The following is a 9,076-nucleotide window of genomic DNA, read 5'->3' on the forward strand; positions in this document are numbered from 1 at the left end:
TGATGCATATGTTGGTTTAGCATTTGTACAAAGTGCAGTGTAATTATTCAGTCACCAAAAAGATAATTCAAAAATAACTGAGGAGTGAATACAGTGAAAAACGACTCACAACCCCCATCGTGAAGAATTAGCAATATATTAGAAAGAAGAACCCTGCATCCTCCACGATGTCAACGTTCCCCCTGCATTGTTATAAACAGATGGACACACACACACACAGAAACACACACACATATATATATGAATTTCCATATAAAATGAATTGCTCTCTGAGGAAGCACATTTCATTGCGCTGACTTGAACTCCTTTTGTATTTCTATCAACTTGAAATGAATAAAACAACCTGGACAGTTCAATACAAAAGCTGCTGGGGGGAGGAGGAGGGCGGAGCCTCCACACAAAACCTTCACCCGGGACATTTCTGATACTTGTGATCAAAAAAACGCACAACTCCACACTTCAGAGTTTTACAGAGTTTCACAGCCGCGTCTGCAGCTCGCGGCGAGGCCGGCGGCCCCTTCCCGGCGCCTCGCTTTGATGGAACGTGTGATGTACAGCCATTTTAACAGTAAGACAAATTGCGTGTCGGCCCAAACAAGTCCTTTTGCCGAGTGTATATAATCACATGGTTCGGGAGGCACAAATAGAAATCGCTCCATCACCGAGGCCGACGCCTTGGGCCGAGCGGGTGGAGGCCCCGTAAATCACTCGGTCAGAGTCAAGGACGCAGCGCGCGGAGGATGGATGGCGTCAGAGGTCGGGAAGTTAGGAAAACCAGATCGTTGCGGAGGTGCGGGGGGGAAGGGCGGGGGGGCGCGACCCCGGGACGGCAGTAATCAGTGGCAAAGACCTTGATGTGCACACTCATCACAGCGTCTGACACCCCCCCCAACCCCCCCCCCCCCCCCCAGTGGCGCCGTCTGCGGACGCAGTGTCTGACACCCCCCGCCCCAGCACCGCCGTCCGGTCGCAACCGAGACCAGAGGGGTCAGCTCACGTTTCGGCCGCTCTGGCCTCATTGTGGTCGGCTTCGCGATCAATTGTGAAAAATTCCTTTTTAATTCCTTCGAGAAGGAGGAGGTTGGGGAACGCTTAAGAACACGCTGCGAGCGGTCTCCGCTCGTCAGATCGCGGCCTCACTGCACGTCAGACTAATCCCGGCGCCGCACGGAGACGGAGCGGCTCCGGTTTGCGTCGGAGCGGCTCAGTTCACGCGTGATCTCAAATCCACTCAGCGGCACGGCGTCTCTCAACCTTCCAACTTGTCCTCTCATCATGTCGTTCTAATGGGATCCTATCCTCATTTGCATTTGATCATCGTTCTCGCAAACCCGGAGAAAGTACTGCACAAACACCTCGCCACCAACCGCCTTACCCACCGCGCGTCCCCGTCGCGGCCAGGTCCACCGGGTCGATGCAGACGCACGCCCCTGCCGCCGCCGCGTTCTCCCGCGTTGGGCTTCCTCTTTCCCGCCAAGCACGGATGTCTGTGCGGAACGCAGAGTGTTTGACAAGCTCACCATGTGCTCAGGTGTTGGATCGGCTGCTCTCCCTTACTGCGCGAGCTGGAGCCCGACGCGCTGCTGGGAAATCATGATTTAGGGCTTGATGAATAATACACCAGTCTGTCTTTACGTTGTTTGAACAAGTATCCGTCCCATTAGTGCGCAGCTGAGAGTGGGAGGTTCCCCGGTCGGGTAATTATTATCTCCCCTCTAATCCCGCGTACGATATATCATTTGCTCTGCTGTGTTAGCAGATTTTAATTGGTTTATCTTCAGTATCGTTAAAATTAAATTACTGGGGGGGGGGGGGGGGGAGTGCGAGGCTGATAAACGCAGGAAGTCTCGTTCGCTCTTTATCTGGCGATCCTGTGAAGATGAAAGAGGCGAGTGAGGCGCCGGCTACGATGGGGGATTGGGGGGGGGGTGGGGGGGGGTGGTTTGGGGTTAAAATCCCTGCGAAGCCTCGCGGGCAGAGCGTGACACAACCGCGGCTCCGATTATCTCCCCCCGATTACGAGGCTGAGGCTCACCACTTGGAGCCGAGCGGGAAATTTCCCCCAAGTTGCGCTAATGCAACACTCGATTATCGGGTTTTACGCCTCCATTCTGCTCCGATAAAAAAAAAAAAAAAAAAAAAAGGGGGCAGAGGAGGATCCTGACACGGGATCCGGTGGAAAATCTGACTTCGGCACACGGGCGGATCAGGGATTTGGGGCGTGCGTCTGTGTGTTAAACTCTAGTCGGCGGCGGAGCGGAGGTGTCGGGTGCATCAGGCACCTGATACCTCACCGGATCTTGGAGACACCGGCGGATGGAGCTCGTTCTCCGGCGAGCGCCCCCCCTTGAACGCCTCTGCACTTTCGAGGATGAATCTTGGTAGAGACAGTTTAATCGCGGAGGCGAGGAGGGGTTTGGGTCCGGAGATTGAAAGCACCAGACGGTCTGCGGAAGGATGCCAGCATCACTGTCAATCCAGGCGACTACGCCCCAACGCAAACAACAAACAAACAACTTTAAGCCTCATCATCTGCTTTATGGAAAAATAATCCTCAAAATCACAACCAAGACACTGACCAAGATGTTATACAGCATATCGAGACCCTAAAGTCTTGCTGAATAAATTTATTTACTCTGTATTCCTAATGGGAGGGGAGGGGGGCTTTCTTCCTTTTTCCATTGACTTCCATTCAGTCAGAGCTTTCCTGAAGCAGCAGTCTAGCCGAGTGGCCACCGCTCCGGCGTTGGGCTTCAATGCCTTGCACACACGCCCACCAACATACACAGCCTCAAACACATGCTCCCCCCGTGAAAGCGTCGTCGTTTGCAAAGTGCGTTTTTTTTCTTTCGTTTTTTTTGCCACGGTGCCATTTTCGGGTGCCTTGCGTGATATTTTCTTTTCCGCCCAAACCGATCTCATTTATCAAAAGTGACAAGGGGGCCGTTTCATAACAGCCACTCGGGCTAAAGATCGGCTTATTCAGCTAACTAAGAGAAAGGGAACACTCCGGCACTCCTTGCAGAGAGGAGGCCCGTCTCCTGTTAATAACCCCCACAGCTCATTTGGCAGCAAGTCTGCCTCTGCATTCATCCCCCTCTCCCTCCCTCCCTCTCTCTTTTTGTCAGGTTGGAAACCCTGTCTGCAGGAAGCTCTGTTCAAGAGATTAATAATTTTTAGCTGGAAGCAGAAGTGACATCACCAAATTGCTTTTCCTATTGTCTGGCTAATTAACCTCCTCGCTCTCGAATTCCCTTTCAGGCCTCGACAAGAGGACACGGCCGCCACCGCCGCCGCCGCCGCCACCGCCACCGCCACCGCCACCGCCACCGCCTCCGCCGCCTTCGCCGCTTCTCCGAAACAGACAGGAGCATTCCGGCGAGAGGCGGTTACGCCTGGGGAAAAGACGAGGTACAGGTGGCGCCTTTTGAGGTGGGGAAAAAAATCACGCAACCGGGTTTTGACACGGGAGGCGTCTCGCTGACAGTCCTATCCGGGTCGGCCACGGGAGAGCGGCACAATTAAAACCAAATGACTGATATAATGGGGTAATGGCTGCCATATTAGACGCATGAAGGATAATAGACCAGCGCTCGCAATAACAGCGTCCTGATGAGGTGAACGCCTCTTGACAAAACGAGCCGGTCTTTCAGCCATTCTCACTGATGGGAACACTGCTGCTGGACAGAAATTATCTCGACATTTAAATCCCTTTCAAGGAGCACGTTTATTGGGGTGTCAAATCATAAACAGGACCAAGGCACCGACGCCGAGACGGTAACACTGGTGGATAAGGATCACGGTTTGAAAGTTACACCGCAGCAAATGGAATGTCGGATTAAAACGATAAACAGGGTTCTGTCTGTCTGTCTGTCTGTCTGTCTGTCTGTCTGTCTGTGTGTCTCTCTCTCTCCGGCCATCTCCCTGGCCTGCAGTCAGGGTCGCTCTCACCTCGCCCCCTTCACTATAGATCACTGTGCCTCAGATGAGTGACCTTCATGGTTCGGCCTCTCCAGGGACGGCAGAGAGAAAGATAACAGCCTGCGATGAGTTTCCTGAAAATGCCAGCGCCGCGGACAGCAGGGCAACGTGCACGCCGCAGTGCGCACGCCGAAACGTGCACGCGGCGACGTGCACGCGGCGACGTGCACAGAGTTTCCCGCTTGGCCGCACAGTCGTAGCAGGGACGGCGCCTTCAGGCATTTTAAAACAAATAAACACAAAGGACTGGTCTCCCTCCGGCAGCGTTGGATACCCTGTTCAAAGCCGGGGTCCCCTGAACATTCAGAGCAGGGTGGGGAACCTGATTAATTATTACATATAGGGCAGCGAGCCATAGACGAGAACACTATGAACTATGAAAAAAAATATTATTAATATGACCATTAAATAAAAAAACATTTTTTTTAATCCAGTTGTCATCGTTTTCTTTTGCAAACTGTTGTTAAATAAGATCAGAAGAATGAGTAAAAGCACTTTTTTCAAATTGATAAAAAGAAGCCAATATCCAATTTCGGAAAATGAGCCCCCACCCCCTGTTTATAGGGGAACACTACACAATTTTAGCAAAAAATTAAAAAAGTCTGAGCAGCCGAGCGCTGTCTTTCAATCATCGCGTGCAGAGAGCACATCCATCCACATTTATTTATATCGCTAAGCACGACTCCCCTGTGTCCTGCGCATGGTTACCACCACAAAAGGTAAAAACTTCAAATGCAGCGACACCCTGAACGGAATGCACACACACGCACACACACACACACACGCACGCGCGCGCACGCACGCGCGCGCACGCACGCGCGCACACACACACACACACACACACACACACACACACACACACATAGACACGCACACACGCAGACACACGCATGCACACACGCACACACACACAGACACCAACACACACACGCATGCACACACGCACACACACACAGACACCAACACACACACACACACGCACGTATGCACGCACACACACACACACGCACACACGCAGACACACGCATGCACACACGCACACACACACACACGCACGTACGCACGCACACACGCACACACCATCCATGGCCTCATTTCAGAGCTGTGATTGGCTGGTTCTCTGTTAGAAAAACTAATGTGCTCTGGGTTCCTGTGCTCTCTGGATCCGCTCGCTCTGGGACGCTGGAGATTCACGACACACATATAGGACACGGAGAGCGTCGCGGCGTCGCCGCCCCAGAGACGCGGCAGGCCTGGTGTCTGCGTTTCAGAGAGCAGGCCACCAGAAATTGACACCAATTTGGGTTATTAAATGGGGGAAAGGGGGGGGGGGTAAAAATATCATCGTTTCTGGTGAGGAGAAGAAGAGGAAGCTGTTTGCCTGAGGAGCAGCGATAAGGAGCTGTTTGTTACACCGCAGTGTGTGTGTGTGTGTGTGTGTGTGTGTGTGTGTGTGTGCGCGCGCATCTGTGCATTCACTCCCCTTTGTCCGTTTGTGTGTAAACAAAAAAAACAACAACAAAAAAAAAGCAGCCTGATCTCACTCTACGACAGTATTGATGTTCGTCACCGAAGGAACCCGGTCGCAGCAGAACGTGCGGCGGCCACATTTCGCACCAAGTGCAATAAATTCCGAGGCGGCCACGCCCCCGGTCCTGCCGCCGTCCGCTCGGTAAACCCTGACACGCCTCGCCGTTGACCTCCGCGGGGCCGGTCCTCCGGGTGGAAAGCAGAGCGGGCGCTCGTATCGCTCCACAGCCGAGCGTCGCGTCAGTTCCGCGGGTGCGGGAAATTAATCCACACCCCAAAAATAAATGCACCGTGGTTTCCATTCGGGCGCCGAGAAATAACAACCATTCACACTCCGCGAGTAAAAAAAAAAACTCGGCCTCTTCGCGGACGCGGCGCTTCCTTCCGGAGGGGACTTCAGCGTGGGATACGCTCGCCAGCGTCGCGTGTGGCGTTTGGACGACACCGTATTTCGCCGGATCTAGTAGGTCTCTTGGTGCTTCCCTCAAACTATTTGACGCACCCTAAGTTGAAGTTTCTGGCTGCCCCAAGGCCGCACCGCACACGTTGAAATAAGAAGAAGAATCTTTACTGATCACGCGACATGCCACACTACAACACAACACACACACACACACTTTGGGTGGTGGCCGGTGAAATGAGGCCTCTGCATTTCACCCATCCTGGCTTGTCCTCCCTCTGGGGGGGCAGCCAGGAGCAGTGAGCAGCATTCGTGGACACGGGGACCTGGTGACGAGTGTCCATTGCTGGTCAGACGATGATGGGTGCATGTTTTTAGTGGGGGTCCTTACTGACGTCAGGTGGAGGAAACCCCATGTGAGCACGGGGAGAACATGCAAACTCCACACAGAAAGGCTCCTGTTTGGGAGATAACCCACTGGAGCACTGTGCCAACGGCGCCCCAGGCGGGAATCGAACCCAGGAGCTTCTAGCTGTGCGGCAGCAGTGCAATGCACTGCGCCACCGTGCCTCCACGGTCGCTCCAAAACGTCGTTAACACTCGCCACTGGATACGTCAGTTTCGCCTCCACCGCAGCATCGCCACTGAAATGAACGCCGGGGTATCCGGGGCGATGAGTTCAACGGGGTCACTAATCCACGGCGGCCGCTGCGCCCCGGCACTTTCGGAGGCACTCCCGCGTTTTCCCCCTGGAAAACAAGGTTGCGGCCGTACCGAGGCCGCGCAAAGAGAGGACGGAACGTCACGTGAGCCGGCAAAGTAGGGAGAAAACAAAAAAAGGGAAAAAAAAAAAAAAAAAAGTACTTTGTCCTTTTTGCCACTAAGTAGGACCTTGGGTGCCAACGTGGTGCTTATCTGAGCGTGTCAGAGGCAGCCTGTCCGCTCGCACACGGCCTGCAGGCCTGCGCACGCACACACACAGACAAACAAAAACAAAGCTCCCGCTGACACCAAAGTGAAGCGGGAGGAAATTACATTTGTTCTTCTTCTTCTTCTGCTTTTGTTTTGCGGGGACTCGTCGCGGAACACGTTTAGAAACTCCCGCGGCGGCGTCCGGAGGCGTCGCCGTCAAACCTGAGACGAGCTCCACGGCTAATGAGCGCGCTCCGCTTTGTTTATCTCGACCGGCGGTGGGAAACCCTCAAGCTCCCCCCCCGCGCGGTCACCGTCGTGGCACCGGCTATCTCTGAGATCTGATGCCGCTGTTGAGCTCCTTTGCAGGGTTGAAAACGCGGTCGGGCGTTTGAGTATTCGACACCAAAATGAGGAAACCTCGCCTTCCGGATGCCGGGTTTACCCTCATCTTTGTTCGAGGAACAACACCTTTATTTTTCCTACAAAGTTAGTGTTTTTCTGATCGATTTATTTTGTTTTTCTTAGTCACTTGAGGTGGTTAAAATATTTTTTACTGACCGCAACTGAGTACGCTGCTTGATTCATTCATCGCGGCTGACATCCATTTTTTGCCAGTGCCTGATTTTTGCATTATCGGCAGGAAAGGCGGACTCCGCCACCAACAATGGAAACAGCGTATAAAGGAGCACATGCATCATGCAAATACCTCAAACGGATGTTTCTAATGAAGTGGCAACTAAATAAAGTATCAAACAAGATTTTTTTAATCAAAATAATCTCACGGAGGCAGGCTGCGAGCTGACATCAACCCACCATGTTCACCGCTGCCCGAAAAAGGGGGGAAGCGGGGCGGGGCGACCAACAGAGAGGAAGCTTCCAGCGGCGCAGGTGGAGTGGGAGGCACCAGCTCGGCGTAACGTCGGTGGAGGAGGTGGAGCGCCGCCGCGGGTCCCGGCGCCGGGGCCTGGAAAAAACCGCGCCTGCGATCAAAGCGCCCGCCCGGAGGCCGGGGGCCGGCGATAGGGCGCCCACGGGGGATTCGGCGCTGTCAAAGCCGCTGGCACATGATGCCGCGCGGCGCGCCGCGATAATAAGGAGGTGAGAAAGCGTTTGACACGGTACCTATGAAAAGCCAGATCTTTAAAGGCCTGTTCCAAAGCCTTTCAACTAATTAGAGGCATGGATAGGTATTTTTTGTTTTTACATTTTATTAGCGCGCTTATATAACAGCATGCGCTCATCACTCACTGAGGTAAAAAAAAAAAAAAAGGAAAGGAAAGAAGGGAAATAAAAGACAACAAAGGCCTCCTTTCCCTCCCCTGTTTGTGCAGTGCTGCAGCCGTGTTCCCTCCTGGTAATCCTCCGCAGAGACCCCGGCTTTCCAGGACCCAGAGTCTGGAAGACGAGCTGTCCCACTTTTCGGTGTTTGTGGTTCGTTGAGCCGAGGTGTTCAACGAACACCGAGGACGTTCAGGGGGACTATTAGAATGCTGGATTATGGCTGTTTACAGCCGTAAAAAAATTTAAATAAAAAAGTGATTAAATACCCTTTAAAGTAATTATCGACAGAAACACAGCGCAATGTCGCCATAATGAGAGCAATTAGACCTGTGTGAAATATTAATAGGGCCTGATAATACTAAGCTTTTCTGTAGCCAGCTGGTACAAACGTGAGGCTGTGGAAATTTCTCGATTTTAAGATGCATCGCAATGCGGATGTGGACCATTCTGCATCGATGTGGTGACAGAACATAATCAGGGGATTGGAAATATAATTAGGCCGACATGAAACAAAAAAAACCCCTCCCGTTCATTTCTTATTAACATGTTATTGTGATTAAAATAACAGCCCACACAAAATTGAATTGTCTCCGTCGTGTTTGGGATGCTCCGGTGACGAGGGAGATGAGGTGCTGGACCGGCCAATCAGGAGCCACGCTGCGGGACGTGCTGAGATACGTCGACTGGGCCGTGTTTCGCTCCACCCCTGATGATGTCAGAGAGTTTACGGAAGTGTTGATGAACTTCATTGCAAAGCGACTGGAAGTTGTGGCTCCATGGTTACGGTGCTATAGCGTGGGCTGACAAATCCATACAGGACGCACTGAGCTTACGCCGCGTCGTGGCTCGTGTCGGGGAACATGGACGATTACAAAGCGGCGTCTTACCAACTGAGGAGGCTGTGAAATGGGCAAAGAGTCGGTACAGGCAAAGAGTGGAGGCTCAGTTCCAGCTGTCTGACACCGGACA

The sequence above is a fragment of the Zeus faber genome, assembly GCF_960531495.2.
Source record: "Zeus faber genome assembly, chromosome: 2".
Lineage (NCBI taxonomy): Eukaryota > Metazoa > Chordata > Actinopteri > Zeiformes > Zeidae > Zeus > Zeus faber.